This window comes from Centroberyx gerrardi, chromosome 4 (genome assembly GCF_048128805.1).
Source record: "Centroberyx gerrardi isolate f3 chromosome 4, fCenGer3.hap1.cur.20231027, whole genome shotgun sequence".
Classification (NCBI taxonomy): domain Eukaryota; kingdom Metazoa; phylum Chordata; class Actinopteri; order Beryciformes; family Berycidae; genus Centroberyx; species Centroberyx gerrardi.
In genome coordinates, this window is record NC_136000.1 from 32467403 (window position 1) to 32483081 (window position 15679).

The 15679-nt window shown below is 48.1% G+C and overlaps 11 non-coding genes and 1 pseudogene across 11 annotated transcripts; all 12 read right to left on the bottom strand.

Annotated features, from left to right (window-relative positions):
- Positions 1–4191: 4191 nt before the first annotated feature.
- LOC144538656 (U5 spliceosomal RNA) lies at positions 4192–4307 on the bottom strand. The gene has a single exon (XR_013504442.1). It is a non-coding gene; the product is annotated as a U5 spliceosomal RNA (small nuclear RNA).
- Positions 4308–4890: 583 nt separating this feature from the next.
- LOC144538668 (U2 spliceosomal RNA) lies at positions 4891–5081 on the bottom strand. The gene has a single exon (XR_013504452.1). It is a non-coding gene; the product is annotated as a U2 spliceosomal RNA (small nuclear RNA).
- Positions 5082–5248: 167 nt separating this feature from the next.
- On the bottom strand, positions 5249–5364 carry LOC144539013 (U5 spliceosomal RNA). Its single transcript, XR_013504735.1, has one exon. It is a non-coding gene; the product is annotated as a U5 spliceosomal RNA (small nuclear RNA).
- Positions 5365–5947: 583 nt separating this feature from the next.
- LOC144538669 (U2 spliceosomal RNA) lies at positions 5948–6138 on the bottom strand. The gene has a single exon (XR_013504453.1). It is a non-coding gene; the product is annotated as a U2 spliceosomal RNA (small nuclear RNA).
- Positions 6139–6305: 167 nt separating this feature from the next.
- Positions 6306–6421, bottom strand: LOC144539016 (U5 spliceosomal RNA). The gene has a single exon (XR_013504737.1). It is a non-coding gene; the product is annotated as a U5 spliceosomal RNA (small nuclear RNA).
- A 583-nt stretch (positions 6422–7004) lies between these two features.
- Positions 7005–7186, bottom strand: LOC144538849 (U2 spliceosomal RNA). The gene has a single exon (XR_013504628.1). It is a non-coding gene; the product is annotated as a U2 spliceosomal RNA (small nuclear RNA).
- Positions 7187–12617: 5431 nt separating this feature from the next.
- On the bottom strand, positions 12618–12786 carry LOC144538890 (U2 spliceosomal RNA; annotated as a pseudogene).
- A 167-nt stretch (positions 12787–12953) lies between these two features.
- LOC144539017 (U5 spliceosomal RNA) lies at positions 12954–13069 on the bottom strand. The gene has a single exon (XR_013504738.1). It is a non-coding gene; the product is annotated as a U5 spliceosomal RNA (small nuclear RNA).
- Positions 13070–13652: 583 nt separating this feature from the next.
- LOC144538671 (U2 spliceosomal RNA) lies at positions 13653–13843 on the bottom strand. The gene has a single exon (XR_013504455.1). It is a non-coding gene; the product is annotated as a U2 spliceosomal RNA (small nuclear RNA).
- Positions 13844–14010: 167 nt separating this feature from the next.
- On the bottom strand, positions 14011–14126 carry LOC144539018 (U5 spliceosomal RNA). Its single transcript, XR_013504739.1, has one exon. It is a non-coding gene; the product is annotated as a U5 spliceosomal RNA (small nuclear RNA).
- A 583-nt stretch (positions 14127–14709) lies between these two features.
- On the bottom strand, positions 14710–14900 carry LOC144538672 (U2 spliceosomal RNA). The gene has a single exon (XR_013504456.1). It is a non-coding gene; the product is annotated as a U2 spliceosomal RNA (small nuclear RNA).
- A 167-nt stretch (positions 14901–15067) lies between these two features.
- LOC144539019 (U5 spliceosomal RNA) lies at positions 15068–15183 on the bottom strand. The gene has a single exon (XR_013504740.1). It is a non-coding gene; the product is annotated as a U5 spliceosomal RNA (small nuclear RNA).
- Between the last annotated feature and the right edge of the window lie 496 nt (positions 15184–15679).

The window sequence follows — 15679 nt, forward strand, 5'->3', positions numbered from 1 at the left end:
CCCTCCCTGTCAAATTTAACCCCCAGTATTTTTTGGTCAGTCTGGGTCACAGTCAAGGGGAGTCCTGTCGTCTCGGTCGCTGTCCACGGTCCGTAAGTTTGGGCTTGAGTCTTATCTCGGTTAAGCTTTGACCCAGAGGCCTGTCCGAACCAGTCAGTCAAGTCCAGTGTCCTGTTGACAGATAAAAGGTCAGTACATAAAATGTTAAAATCGTCCATATATATTGCACATTTGGTGGTCAATCCCCCGCTCCCCGGGATTGCCACCCCATTGATTCTTTGGTCCCTTCTCAAGATCTGTGCCAACGGCTCTATACAGGTCACGTAGAGGAGGGCTGATAACGGACAACCCTGACGGACACCGCAGTGTATGTTAACTGCTTTTGTTAGATGCCCATTAACAACAAATCTGCTGGTAATGTCCCGGTACAGCAATCCCACCCAAGCTATAAACCTTTCTGGAAACCCCATTTTTTGCAGTACCTGGAAAAGGTACTGGTGCGAGATCCGATCAAAGGCTTTCTCAAAATCTAAATTTAGGACTACTAGCCGGATGTTTCTGTCTCTCGCATAACAGATGGTGTCTCGGATCAGTACGAGGCTGTCGGTGATCTTCCTCCCCGGGATGGCACAGGCTTGATCCGGGTGAATCACCTCCTCTAAAACCAGGGACATACGAGCAGATAAAAGTTTACTAAAAAGTTTGCAGTCAAGATTTAAGAGGGTGATAGGTCTCCAGTTTTTCAGTTCAGTCCTGTCATTTTTTTTGTATAGTAGAGTCACTATCCCTGCTCTAAAACTGTCAGGTAGTCTGTCTAGTCCTTCGAAATCCATAAAAACAGAAAGTAGGTCCGGTGCTAAAATGTCCCAAAAAGTCAGATAAAAGTCCAAGGGAAGCCCGTCTTCTCCTGGGGACTTCCCTTTCTTAAAATTTTGTACACATTTATCTAACTCTAAAAGGGTAAAACCTTGGGTTAAAAGCACACTGTCCTTTACTGTTTTGTCAATGAATTTTAAAACCTCTGTCATGGTGTCTGTTTTAATATTTTTTTCTTTGTAAAGATCCCCGTAAAAGCTCTCTATAGTGTCTTTGATTTCTTCTGTTGTGTTTGCTGTGTACCCACTTTCTTTTTTTAGTTGTAAAATACCCCCCCCTTTGTTGACAATTTTCTTAAAAAAATATCTGGTACACTTTTCCCCTTCCTCGATCTCCCTTTCTTTACTTCTTAGAATGACACCCTTACTTTTAATGTCTGCTAAAACCGACATTTCTGTTTTGACTTGTTTAATATCTTCGCTAAAATCCATGCCCTGTTGCTGTAGTTTAAAATAGCGCTGTAGTCGCTTCTGCAGTCCCAGCATGCGTCTGTTTTCCTTATCTTTTTTCTTTTGACCTGCCTTTCTAAAAAAAGTCTGGGTCTTTCCCTTCACCATTTCCCACCAGTGTGCACGTGTGTCGTACAAGTCTTGAAGGGTCTGCCACTCTTTATACTGCTCCCTGAACTGGCTAACTAACTCCCTATCCTCTAACAGGGAGCAGTTGAGCTTCCACAGACCACTTCCTGTTGTCAAACCCGAAAAAGGTGAGAGGGTGCAGGAGAGCATTATGTGATCAGAGAAGAAAACAGGGGTCAATCTAGCATCGGTTGGCGGGCAGTCCCTTGTAAAAATATAGTCTATGCGAGAGGCTCTGTTGCCGTCACCACTGAACCAGGTGAAGCCTTCCTCTCCGGGATGCATGATTTTAAAACAGTCTTGGAGTTTAAAATCCCTGCATAAACCCTGCAATAAACACGATGTTTTATCAATTTTAAAATCCTCCCCTGCCCCCTTCCTATCCTTGCTGGATAAAACACAGTTAAAATCCCCTCCTACCACTATCGGTGCCCTACCCAGCAAGTGGGACTGCAGGTCTTCTAAAAGGTCATACCTGTCGTTTCTGTCGTTAAAACCATAAATATTTAGTACGTTAAAATCCTTTCCCATGTACGTCAGATGTGCTAAAAGTGCCCGCCCGTCTCTCACCACAGTGCTGCCCTTCACCAGAATAGAGGGGTTTTGAATTAAAATGGCCACTCCATCGTTCCTGTTTTCATTTGATCCGCTCCATATGGATTCTTGTGGCCACTTCTCCTCCCATTCCCTGTAGTGTTTTAAAAACGGTATGGCACACTCCTGGAGTAAAAACACATCTGCATTAAAAGCACTCAGAAAGGATAAAACTGTTGTGGCTCTAACTCCTGACCTCACACTTCTCACATTGAGGGTGGAAATGATGAGGGTCATGTGTATTATGTTTAAAACAACAGGCATGACAGTTTAAAAGAATTGAAATAACAGGGTTAAAAACCTAAAAGAGAAATGCAGCTAACCAAATAATTGTGAATGCAGCTCTTCCTTTCCCTTTATGGGGGAAAGGGGAGGGGTCTGAGCTCCATTCCCTTTCCGGACTCTGGCAGCTGGTCTTGGGGGTAATGCCGCGTTCAGTACTGAGTCCTTGGGGGTTGATTGCAGAGCTACATTTAAAAAGGAGACCTGGTTTGGAGAACTGGAGGGGAAGACTCTGGACTCCTCCACAGACGAGCTGTCTGAGGGGTACACAGCTCTCCCCCGCTTCCCTGAGGCTCCAGGAGTCTCAGGGGACAGTTCTGAAGCAGGCCTCTTGATTTGCTGGGCATCGGGGAGGGGGCCATCATTTCCAGTTCCGCTCTCTGCCTGCATTGCCTCCTCTCCCTCAGCACTCTCCATTTGTGGGGCAATAACAGGCCCCTCCCCCTCTCCCGCCTCACCTGATCCCTCTCCTCCAACCACAGGATTTGGCGGGAGATTTGAATTTTCTAGCCCAGCCTTTTCAATTTGCTCTCCAACTGCCTCCCTTTGTCCACCATCTTGTTCCTCATTCTCGGCCTTCTTGTTAGCCTTTAGCTTGTTGGCAAAGGATTTTGGGCAATCTCTGAAGATATGATTTGACTCTCCACAAAGATTACACTTTCTGCCATTTGGACACTGCTCAAAAGCATGCCCAATTTCTCTACACTTCCCACAAACAATTTTTTGGCACGCTTCTACCAGGTGCCCATGCTCACCACACTTGCGGCAGAGCTTGGGTTGTCCCTGGTAGTGAATGTAGCCTCTGTTGTCTCCCAGAACTATCATTGATGGCAGATGTTTCAGGCCCTGGTAGCCCTGGGGGTCCTGCCATTGTTGAATGGGGACCCTCCAGGCGCAAGTCCAAATGCCATCCTCATCTCTCACTTTGGTAGCCTGGCCCTTAACAGTGCAATATCTTCCCAGCCACAAACAAATGTCATCTGCATTCACTGTCTCATTGAACATTCTGACAATAACCACTTTTGAGGCATTGTCAGTCAGTTTCTCTACATTGAAAGCAGAAAACTGGGTTTTTACCTTTTCAAAGCGTGTCCAAAATTCTCTATGCACAATCGCGGATCCGAAACTTACATCGAATCCTTTGTTGAAGGGAAGGGTCAAAATACAATTCAAGTCCTTTGCCGTGAAACCTAATGCCTTTTGTATGAGCTTCCTGGAGAAGTCCATTCTGGACATCTCCAGGAGCCTGCCATCTTTTTCTTTAAACTTAAAACGCACGCTGTGGTGCCTCCGCATGCCGGCATGGCCAGCCGACATGGTGGGGACACCACACGTTAAGAACAATTAAGAAAACTAAACCACCACGTACAAAAACCAAAGAACTAAAAACAGGGCTAAAAAGGAGAATAAAACAGTGAAATCACTCCTAAAAGGTGAAATACAAAACACTTACCTTTTCTAGGGTGGTTTGGTCTTGGTGAAGGTCTCACAGAGGGCAGGCAAGCAAAGACTCTGAGCCGATGAATTCCTGTTGGTGAAAGAAATACAACCACAAAAAATTGTAATATTTTTCACTTTAGGAATAAATATATTATCCTCCCAAGTGTGGGTAACAATCGATGCCACAAACAGGCAAGAATTTTTACCACCAGCAGGAGGCGATCGCAGTCTTAGCCAAAAGGCCGAGAAGCGATAACCCCTGGCCGTTGGCAGCACAAGGCCGCCCCTCCGGTCCGGTCCGTCCTCGTCGGGGTGTCACAGTATTTTGCCATAACAACTGCTGGTGCTTAGCACCTCCGCCCACGGAGTCTCTGGTGTACTTGTTGACCTAGTTTTCTATTTCCTTGCACAACGGTACAGGGCTCAGCCAAAGTGCTAAGCCCGCCAAAAACACCTTTAACTCTTTGGTGTTACTCTCCACGGAAGTCTTTAGTAAAAGGCGAAAGACTTATGCGTTATGAAGAGAAACCAGAGTAAGTACAGCCTCCGGCCACAAGAGCAGCCAAAGACCCTAGTCGTCTCGGTCAACAGCTTCACGGTGCTCCCCGTTTGGCTAGCTGCATAGCAAAGTACAGGCCACGCCTTTGCTGGCACTCCACCCCGCCTTCTCAGGAGCTTAATCCAATCCGATGACCCGGAAACTCATGCGTAGCCATTGCGCGCAGGCTCCTAGAGCCACTGCAATGACTGGTCAATCCCCCGTGCTCAAAATCACTGGTCTTGTTGTGTTAAAGTGCGCAAAGCTTGAGGGGAACAGGCCGCGCTTGTTTGTACAGCATGTCTACCCGTCGGGGCAATTGAACCCTTGTCCCCTGCGCAACAAGTAGGAAGATTGGCCACTGTACTAAGCAGGAGCACACTCTTTCACACCCTGAATAAGCTACCGGTGAGAATAGATTAGCTAAGGCAAACGGGGAGAAAACGCAGCACAGGCTGCTTTGACCAATTTCGAGGCGCACAAAAGCGCCGTCCACTTTGTTCTTGGTCTTTCGGTCAAATTAGGTATGACTTGCAGACTGGCTTTCCATGTTTTCAAACGTTGCTTTTCCACAGAGTGAGAGAAGGGTGCACCGTTCCCAGCGGCACTGCAATACCGGGTCGATGCGTGGAGCGAACGGAGCAAGCCCCTTTTTCAACTCCTGGTTCTAAAAATCCGTTTAATATGTTGTCCCCTTATAGAGGACGTATCAGATATTAAACTGATAAGAACAGATACTACACTTGATCTTAGCCAAAAGGCCGAGAAGCGATAACCCCTGGCCGTTGGCAGCACAAGGCCGCCCCTCCGGTCCGGTCCGTCCTCGTCGGGGTGTCACAGTATTTTGCCATAACAACTGCTGGTGCTTAGCACCTCCGCCCACGGAGTCTCTGGTGTACTTGTTGACCTAGTTTTCTATTTCCTTGCACAACGGTACAGGGCTCAGCCAAAGTGCTAAGCCCGCCAAAAATACCTTTAACTCTTTGGTGTTACTCTCCACGGAAGTCTTTAGTAAAAGGCGAAAGACTTATGCGTTATGAAGAGAAACCAGAGTAAGTACAGCCTCCGGCCACAAGAGCAGCCAAAGACCCTAGTCGTCTCGGTCAACAGCTTCACGGTGCTCCCCGTTTGGCTAGCTGCATAGCAAAGTACAGGCCACGCCTTTGCTGGCACTCCACCCCGCCTTCTCAGGAGCTTAATCCAATCCGATGACCCGGAAACTCATGCGTAGCCATTGCGCGCAGGCTCCTAGAGCCACTGCAATGACTGGTCAATCCCCCGTGCTCAAAATCACTGGTCTTGTTGTGTTAAAGTGCGCAAAGCTTGAGGGGAACAGGCCGCGCTTGTTTGTACAGCATGTCTACCCGTCGGGGCAATTGAACCCTTGTCCCCTGCGCAACAAGTAGGAAGATTGGCCACTGTACTAAGCAGGAGCACACTCTTTCACACCCTGAATAAGCTACCGGTGAGAATAGATTAGCTAAGGCAAACGGGGAGAAAACGCAGCACAGGCTGCTTTGACCAATTTCGAGGCGCACAAAAGCGCCGTCCACTTTGTTCTTGGTCTTTCGGTCAAATTAGGTATGACTTGCAGACTGGCTTTCCATGTTTTCAAACGTTGCTTTTCCACAGAGTGAGAGAAGGGTGCACCGTTCCCAGCGGCACTGCAATACCGGGTCGATGCGTGGAGCGAACGGAGCAAGCCCCTTTTTCAACTCCTGGTTCTAAAAATCCGTTTAATATGTTGTCCCCTTATAGAGGACGTATCAGATATTAAACTGATAAGAACAGATACTACACTTGATCTTAGCCAAAAGGCCGAGAAGCGATAACCCCTGGCCGTTGGCAGCACAAGGCCGCCCCTCCGGTCCGGTCCGTCCTCGTCGGGGTGTCACAGTATTTTGCCATAACAACTGCTGGTGCTTAGCACCTCCGCCCACGGAGTCTCTGGTGTACTTGTTGACCTAGTTTTCTATTTCCTTGCACAACGGTACAGGGCTCAGCCAAAGTGCTAAGCCCGCCAAAAATACCTTTAACTCTTTGGTGTTACTCTCCACGGAAGTCTTTAGTAAAAGGCGAAAGACTTATGCGTTATGAAGAGAAACCAGAGTAAGTACAGCCTCCGGCCACAAGAGCAGCCAAAGACCCTAGTCGTCTCGGTCAACAGCTTCACGGTGCTCCCCGTTTGGCTAGCTGCATAGCAAAGTACAGGCCACGCCTTTGCTGGCACTCCACCCCGCCTTCTCAGGAGCTTAATCCAATCCGATGACCCGGAAACTCATGCGTAGCCATTGCACGCAGGCTCCTAGAGCCACTGCAATGACTGGTCAATCCCCCGTGCTCAAAATCACTGGTCTTGTTGTGTTAAAGTGCGCAAAGCTTGAGGGGAACAGGCCGCGCTTGTTTGTACAGCATGTCTACCCGTCGGGGCAATTGAACCCTTGTCCCCTGCGCAACAAGTAGGAAGATTGGCCACTGTACTAAGCAGGAGCACACTCTTTCACACCCTGAATAAGCTACCGGTGAGAATAGATTAGCTAAGGCAAACGGGGAGAAAACGCAGCACAGGCTGCTTTGACCAATTTCGAGGCGCACAAAAGCGCCGTCCACTTTGTTCTTGGTCTTTCGGTCAAATTAGGTATGACTTGCAGACTGGCTTTCCATGTTTTCAAACGTTGCTTTTCCACAGAGTGAGAGAAGGGTGCACCGTTCCCAGCGGCACTGCAATACCGGGTCGATGCGTGGAGCGAACGGAGCAAGCCCCTTTTTCAACTCCTGGTTCTAAAAATCTGTTTAATATGTTGTCCCCTTATAGAGGACGTATCAGATATTAAACTGATAAGAACAGATTTTTTTTTTTTCTTTCGAAAAAATTTATTGACACTTTTTTCATAAAGTCGTACACTGTTTACAATCATAAAATCCTTCACAAACACACATCTTTTCAAAATACAACAAACAAATAAATATGAATACTCTGTAAAAACACGTTCCTTTGTTTAAAACAATAAAAGCAATTGTTTTAAAGTGGATTACAGATAAGATAACGTTGTATTAAAAGTTGTGGAAAATAAATAAATAAATGAATAAATAAATAATTGTCTCTGTGTATATCAGTGTACATTCGTTGTGCAGGGGCGGGATGAGTCCCTAACAAGGATCAACTCATCCCGCTCTCCCCAACAGCTTTGGGTCTCTCGGAACCTGTTCCTGGTGCTCAGAGGGGACCCTCTCCCTTCTGCTCCTTCCCACCTGCCACACCCGGAGAGCCAGGCCGCCGCTGCCTTGACCCTTTATTTGTGTGGCTCCGGCTCCCACGTCCGAATGGGCACAGAGGCGATTCTTCTTTGTGGCTGCGTCCTAGGCCTGCCGCCTGCAGCGACGGCTGCTTGCACCGCCGCTGTGGCCATCTGGATCGCAGCCACGGGGGGGATCTGCATGTGCTTCCTTACCAGCAGGTTTCTGGAGGTCCATATGGCGTCTTTGATGGCGGCCAGGGTGAGCCACTGTTTGGCAAAGTCTGCTGGTAATGTTTGTTCCTGGCCCACCCCGTACAGCACTAGCTGTGCTGTCAGGACCTCCCCTGCTGGTAAGTACGGGAATTTTAGGGAGCCGGCCATTGCCCACTGGTCTACAGCAGCGCTGCACTCCCAGAGCAGATGCCTCACCGACTCAGGTGCGCCACACCCCGGTCGGGGGCAAGTTGAGAGCGTTGACATGCCCCGGGAGTGCATTACGGACCTGACTGGGAGGATCTCATGAGCCACCATCCACGACAGGTCCCGGAGTCTGTTCGGGAGGGCGAGATGGTTTACGTTGCGCCAAACTGTTGAGGACTCACCTATTGTGAGCCCGCGCACTGGATACATTGATTCCCGCTCCTGCACAACAGAGAGAAGAGAGCGATGGTGGGTTAAAATAGACAGCTCCTCTTGCTCTAGTTTAAAATGCTTTAAGAATTTCCGGATAAAAGCGTAGGCCGGTGGCAGATTAAAAGACACAGGTACTCTAAGATCAATGGGTAAAACTTTTAGGTGTCTGAGGTAGGACCCCATCCAGAATCGTGCCATTGCTGTCGTTTTGTCATCTCTGGATGGGGCTGTGGCGTAGGTGATGTGCAGGGTGCTGTATCGGCTTCCTAAAAACTGGTGTAGGTCCGGGACTCCCTTTCCTCCTTTCTCTTTCGGCTTTTTCATCACCTCTCTCCTCAGCCTCTCCCACTTGGACCCCCACAGGAAATAAAAGATGGCGCGTTCCAGATCTAAAAGCACTCTTCGTGGTGGGATAAAAACAGAACTGATTAATAAAAGCAAAGGTAAAATCACTGCTTTAATGATTAAAACCTTTCCTTCCATTGTCAGTCTTCTAAGTCCCCAGTACCCTAGTCTCTGTCTAACTTTCCCTACCACGTCTGGCCAGTTTCCTTTTCCTCCCCCCTCCCTGTCAAATTTAACCCCCAGTATTTTTTGGTCAGTCTGGGTCACAGTCAAGGGGAGTCCTGTCGTCTCGGTCGCTGTCCACGGTCCGTAAGTTTGGGCTTGAGTCTTATCTCGGTTAAGCTTTGACCCAGAGGCCTGTCCGAACCAGTCAGTCAAGTCCAGTGTCCTGTTGACAGATAAAAGGTCAGTACATAAAATGTTAAAATCGTCCATATATATTGCACATTTGGTGGTCAATCCCCCGCTCCCCGGGATTGCCACCCCATTGATTCTTTGGTCCCTTCTCAAGATCTGTGCCAACGGCTCTATACAGGTCACGTAGAGGAGGGCTGATAACGGACAACCCTGACGGACACCGCAGTGTATGTTAACTGCTTTTGTTAGATGCCCATTAACAACAAATCTGCTGGTAATGTCCCGGTACAGCAATCCCACCCAAGCTATAAACCTTTCTGGAAACCCCATTTTTTGCAGTACCTGGAAAAGGTACTGGTGCGAGATCCGATCAAAGGCTTTCTCAAAATCTAAATTTAGGACTACTAGCCGGATGTTTCTGTCTCTCGCATAACAGATGGTGTCTCGGATCAGTACGAGGCTGTCGGTGATCTTCCTCCCCGGGATGGCACAGGCTTGATCCGGGTGAATCACCTCCTCTAAAACCAGGGACATACGAGCAGATAAAAGTTTACTAAAAAGTTTGCAGTCAAGATTTAAGAGGGTGATAGGTCTCCAGTTTTTCAGTTCAGTCCTGTCATTTTTTTTGTATAGTAGAGTCACTATCCCTGCTCTAAAACTGTCAGGTAGTCTGTCTAGTCCTTCGAAATCCATAAAAACAGAAAGTAGGTCCGGTGCTAAAATGTCCCAAAAAGTCAGATAAAAGTCCAAGGGAAGCCCGTCTTCTCCTGGGGACTTCCCTTTCTTAAAATTTTGTACACATTTATCTAACTCTAAAAGGGTAAAACCTTGGGTTAAAAGCACACTGTCCTTTACTGTTTTGTCAATGAATTTTAAAACCTCTGTCATGGTGTCTGTTTTAATATTTTTTTCTTTGTAAAGATCCCCGTAAAAGCTCTCTATAGTGTCTTTGATTTCTTCTGTTGTGTTTGCTGTGTACCCACTTTCTTTTTTTAGTTGTAAAATACCCCCCCCTTTGTTGACAATTTTCTTAAAAAAATATCTGGTACACTTTTCCCCTTCCTCGATCTCCCTTTCTTTACTTCTTAGAATGACACCCTTACTTTTAATGTCTGCTAAAACCGACATTTCTGTTTTGACTTGTTTAATATCTTCGCTAAAATCCATGCCCTGTTGTTGTAGTTTAAAATAGCGCTGTAGTCGCTTCTGCAGTCCCAGCATGCGTCTGTTTTCCTTATCTTTTTTCTTTTTACCTGCCTTTCTAAAAAAAGTCTGGGTCTTTCCCTTCACCATTTCCCATCGCTTCTCGGCCTTTTGGCTAAGACTGCGATCGCCTCCTGCTGGTGGTAAAAATTCTTGCCTGTTTGTGGCATTGATTGTTACCCACACTTGGGAGGATAATATATTTATTCCTAAAGTGAAAAATATTACAATTTTTTGTGGTTGTATTTCTTTCACCAACAGGAATTCATCGGCTCAGAGTCTTTGCTTGCCTGCCCTCTGTGAGACCTTCACCAAGACCAAACCACCCGAGAAAAGGTAAGTGTTTTGTATTTCACCTTTTAGGAGTGATTTCACTGTTTTATTCTCCTTTTAGCCCTGTTTTTAGTTCTTTGGTTTTTGTACGTGGTGGTTTAGTTTTCTTAATTGTTCTTAACGTGTGGTGTCCCCACCATGTCGGCTGGCCATGCCGGCATGCGGAGGCACCACAGCGTGCGTTTTAAGTTTAAAGAAAAAGATGGCAGGCTCATACAAGCTCATACAAAAGGCATTAGGTTTCACGGCAAAGGACTTGAATTGTATTTTGACCCTTCCCTTCAACAAAGGATTCGATGTAAGTTTCGGATCCGCGATTGTGCATAGAGAATTTTGGACACGCTTTGAAAAGGTAAAAACCCAGTTTTCTGCTTTCAATGTAGAGAAACTGACTGACAATGCCTCAAAAGTGGTTATTGTCAGAATGTTCAATGAGACAGTGAATGCAGATGACATTTGTTTGTGGCTGGGAAGATATTGCACTGTTAAGGGCCAGGCTACCAAAGTGAGAGATGAGGATGGCATTTGGACTTGCGCCTGGAGGGTCCCCATTCAACAATGGCAGGACCCCCAGGGCTACCAGGGCCTGAAACATCTGCCATCAATGATAGTTCTGGGAGACAACAGAGGCTACATTCACTACCAGGGACAACCCAAGCTCTGCCGCAAGTGTGGTGAGCATGGGCACCTGGTAGAAGCGTGCCAAAAAATTGTTTGTGGGAAGTGTAGAGAAATTGGGCATGCTTTTGAGCAGTGTCCAAATGGCAGAAAGTGTAATCTTTGTGGAGAGTCAAATCATATCTTCAGAGATTGCCCAAAATCCTTTGCCAACAAGCTAAAGGCTAACAAGAAGGCCGAGAATGAGGAACAAGATGGTGGACAAAGGGAGGCAGTTGGAGAGCAAATTGAAAAGGCTGGGCTAGAAAATTCAAATCTCCCGCCAAACCCTGTGGTTGGAGGAGAGGGATCAGGTGAGGCGGGAGAGGGGGAGGGGCCTGTTATTGCCCCACAAATGGAGAGTGCTGAGGGAGAGGAGGCAATGCAGGCAGAGAGCGGAACTGGAAATGATGGCCCCCTCCCCGATGCCCAGCAAATCAAGAGGCCTGCTTCAGAACTGTCCCCTGAGACTCCTGGAGCCTCAGGGAAGCGGGGGAGAGCTGTGTACCCCTCAGACAGCTCGTCTGTGGAGGAGTCCAGAGTCTTCCCCTCCAGTTCTCCAAACCAGGTCTCCTTTTTAAATGTAGCTCTGCAATCAACCCCCAAGGACTCAGTACTGAACGCGGCATTACCCCCAAGACCAGCTGCCAGAGTCCGGAAAGGGAATGGAGCTCAGACCCCTCCCCTTTCCCCCATAAAGGGAAAGGAAGAGCTGCATTCACAATTATTTGGTTAGCTGCATTTCTCTTTTAGGTTTTTAACCCTGTTATTTCAATTCTTTTAAACTGTCATGCCTGTTGTTTTAAACATAATACACATGACCCTCATCATTTCCACCCTCAATGTGAGAAGTGTGAGGTCAGGAGTTAGAGCCACAACAGTTTTATCCTTTCTGAGTGCTTTTAATGCAGATGTGTTTTTACTCCAGGAGTGTGCCATACCGTTTTTAAAACACTACAGGGAATGGGAGGAGAAGTGGCCACAAGAATCCATATGGAGCGGATCAAATGAAAACAGGAACGATGGAGTGGCCATTTTAATTAAAAACCCCTCTATTCTGGTGAAGGGCAGCACTGTGGTGAGAGACGGGCGGGCACTTTTAGCACATCTGACGTACATGGGAAAGGATTTTAACGTACTAAATATTTATGGTTTTAACGACAGAAACGACAGGTATGACCTTTTAGAAGACCTGCAGTCCCACTTGCTGGGTAGGGCACCGCTAGTGGTAGGAGGGGATTTTAACTGTGTTTTATCCAGCAAGGATAGGAAGGGGGCAGGGGAGGATTTTAAAATTGATAAAACATCGTGTTTATTGCAGGGTTTATGCAGGGATTTTAAACTCCAAGACTGTTTTAAAATCATGCATCCCGGAGAGGAAGGCTTCACCTGGTTCAGTGGTGACGGCAACAGAGCCTCTCGCATAGACTATATTTTTACAAGGGACTGCCCGCCAACCGATGCTAGATTGACCCCTGTTTTCTTCTCTGATCACATAATGCTCTCCTGCACCCTCTCACCTTTTTCGGGTTTGACAACAGGAAGTGGTCTGTGGAAGCTCAACTGCTCCCTGTTAGAGGATAGGGAGTTAGTTAGCCAGTTCAGGGAGCAGTATAAAGAGTGGCAGACCCTTCAAGACTTGTACGACACACGTGCACACTGATAAGAACAGATACTACACTTGATCTTAGCCAAAAGGCCGAGAAGCGATAACCCCTGGCCGTTGGCAGCACAAGGCCGCCCCTCCGGTCCGGTCCGTCCTCGTCGGGGTGTCACAGTATTTTGCCATAACAACTGCTGGTGCTTAGCACCTCCGCCCACGGAGTCTCTGGTGTACTTGTTGACCTAGTTTTCTATTTCCTTGCACAACGGTACAGGGCTCAGCCAAAGTGCTAAGCCCGCCAAAAATACCTTTAACTCTTTGGTGTTACTCTCCACGGAAGTCTTTAGTAAAAGGCGAAAGACTTATGCGTTATGAAGAGAAACCAGAGTAAGTACAGTCTCCGGCCACAAGAGCAGCCAAAGACCCTAGTCGTCTCGGTCAACAGCTTCACGGTGCTCCCCGTTTGGCTAGCTGCATAGCAAAGTACAGGCCACGCCTTTGCTGGCACTCCACCCCGCCTTCTCAGGAGCTTAATCCAATCCGATGACCCGGAAACTCATGCGTAGCCATTGCGCGCAGGCTCCTAGAGCCACTGCAATGACTGGTCAATCCCCCGTGCTCAAAATCACTGGTCTTGTTGTGTTAAAGTGCGCAAAGCTTGAGGGGAACAGGCCGCGCTTGTTTGTACAGCATGTCTACCCGTCGGGGCAATTGAACCCTTGTCCCCTGCGCAACAAGTAGGAAGATTGGCCACTGTACTAAGCAGGAGCACACTCTTTCACACCCTGAATAAGCTACCGGTGAGAATAGATTAGCTAAGGCAAACGGGGAGAAAACGCAGCACAGGCTGCTTTGACCAATTTCGAGGCGCACAAAAGCGCCGTCCACTTTGTTCTTGGTCTTTCGGTCAAATTAGGTATGACTTGCAGACTGGCTTTCCATGTTTTCAAACGTTGCTTTTCCACAGAGTGAGAGAAGGGTGCACCGTTCCCAGCGGCACTGCAATACCGGGTCGATGCGTGGAGCGAACGGAGCAAGCCCCTTTTTCAACTCCTGGTTCTAAAAATCCGTTTAATATGTTGTCCCCTTATAGAGGACGTATCAGATATTAAACTGATAAGAACAGATACTACACTTGATCTTAGCCAAAAGGCCGAGAAGCGATAACCCCTGGCCGTTGGCAGCACAAGGCCGCCCCTCCGGTCCGGTCCGTCCTCGTCGGGGTGTCACAGTATTTTGCCATAACAACTGCTGGTGCTTAGCACCTCCGCCCACGGAGTCTCTGGTGTACTTGTTGACCTAGTTTTCTATTTCCTTGCACAACGGTACAGGGCTCAGCCAAAGTGCTAAGCCCGCCAAAAATACCTTTAACTCTTTGGTGTTACTCTCCACGGAAGTCTTTAGTAAAAGGCGAAAGACTTATGCGTTATGAAGAGAAACCAGAGTAAGCACAGCCTCCGGCCACAAGAGCAGCCAAAGACCCTAGTCGTCTCGGTCAACAGCTTCACGGTGCTCCCCGTTTGGCTAGCTGCATAGCAAAGTACAGGCCACGCCTTTGCTGGCACTCCACCCCGCCTTCTCAGGAGCTTAATCCAATCCGATGACCCGGAAACTCATGCGTAGCCATTGCGCGCAGGCTCCTAGAGCCACTGCAATGACTGGTCAATCCCCCGTGCTCAAAATCACTGGTCTTGTTGTGTTAAAGTGCGCAAAGCTTGAGGGGAACAGGCCGCGCTTGTTTGTACAGCATGTCTACCCGTCGGGGCAATTGAACCCTTGTCCCCTGCGCAACAAGTAGGAAGATTGGCCACTGTACTAAGCAGGAGCACACTCTTTCACACCCTGAATAAGCTACCGGTGAGAATAGATTAGCTAAGGCAAACGGGGAGAAAACGCAGCACAGGCTGCTTTGACCAATTTCGAGGCGCACAAAAGCGCCGTCCACTTTGTTCTTGGTCTTTCGGTCAAATTAGGTATGACTTGCAGACTGGCTTTCCATGTTTTCAAACGTTGCTTTTCCACAGAGTGAGAGAAGGGTGCACCGTTCCCAGCGGCACTGCAATACCGGGTCGATGCGTGGAGCGAACGGAGCAAGCCCCTTTTTCAACTCCTGGTTCTAAAAATCCGTTTAATATGTTGTCCCCTTATAGAGGACGTATCAGATATTAAACTGATAAGAACAGATACTACACTTGATCTTAGCCAAAAGGCCGAGAAGCGATAACCCCTGGCCGTTGGCAGCACAAGGCCGCCCCTCCGGTCCGGTCCGTCCTCGTCGGGGTGTCACAGTATTTTGCCATAACAACTGCTGGTGCTTAGCACCTCCGCCCACGGAGTCTCTGGTGTACTTGTTGACCTAGTTTTCTATTTCCTTGCACAACGGTACAGGGCTCAGCCAAAGTGCTAAGCCCGCCAAAAATACCTTTAACTCTTTGGTGTTACTCTCCACGGAAGTCTTTAGTAAAAGGCGAAAGACTTATGCGTTATGAAGAGAAACCAGAGTAAGTACAGCCTCCGGCCACAAGAGCAGCCAAAGACCCTAGTCGTCTCGGTCAACAGCTTCACGGTGCTCCCCGTTTGGCTAGCTGCATAGCAAAGTACAGGCCACGCCTTTGCTGGCACTCCACCCCGCCTTCTCAGGAGCTTAATCCAATCCGATGACCCGGAAACTCATGCGTAGCCATTGCGCGCAGGCTCCTAGAGCCACTGCAATGACTGGTCAATCCCCCGTGCTCAAAATCACTGGTCTTGTTGTGTTAAAGTGCGCAAAGCTTGAGGGGAACAGGCCGCGCTTGTTTGTACAGCATGTCTACCCGTCGAGGCAATTGAACCCTTGTCCCCTGCGCAACAAGTAGGAAGATTGGCCACTGTACTAAGCAGGAGCACACTCTTTCACACCCTGAATAAGCTACCGGTGAGAATAGATTAGCTAAGGCAAACGGGGAGAAACCGCAGCACAGGCTGCTGGCACTCCACCCCGCCTTCTCAGGAGCTTAATCCA